Consider the following 447-nt stretch of genomic DNA (forward strand, 5'->3'; position numbering starts at 1 on the left):
GAAACCCAGACACAATGACAAAGAGAAATGCAAACAGACACACGGAGAACAGAAACAACGACAAAAAAGCTAATACACACACACAAGAACGAGAAAAAAAAATCGAAAAATCCCAAAGCAAAACAAACCGTCCGAACACAAGTGCCTCGAAGCCTCGAACATCCGCAGGAGAAAAGACTTCAGATTTCAGGAAGCCTCGAAAAAAGAGACACGATTTCTGGAAGCCCTTTGGAGATGAAGCCCCGGCGCCTCCTCATTACGTCAGATGACTGAGCACCGACGGGGAGAAAATTAAAGGGGAAAAAAGACCCTCTTTGTCTAGGTGATTCGACCGTCTTGAAATTAACGTCGTGGGATTTTATTTTGCAAAGAAAGATATTTTCTCTTTCCTTCGTGCGCGCTCGATACTTGTGGGTTTTCGGGTTCGGAGGCTGTGGCCGGAGTGAT

This window comes from Penaeus monodon, chromosome 29 (genome assembly GCF_015228065.2).
Source record: "Penaeus monodon isolate SGIC_2016 chromosome 29, NSTDA_Pmon_1, whole genome shotgun sequence".
Lineage (NCBI taxonomy): Eukaryota > Metazoa > Arthropoda > Malacostraca > Decapoda > Penaeidae > Penaeus > Penaeus monodon.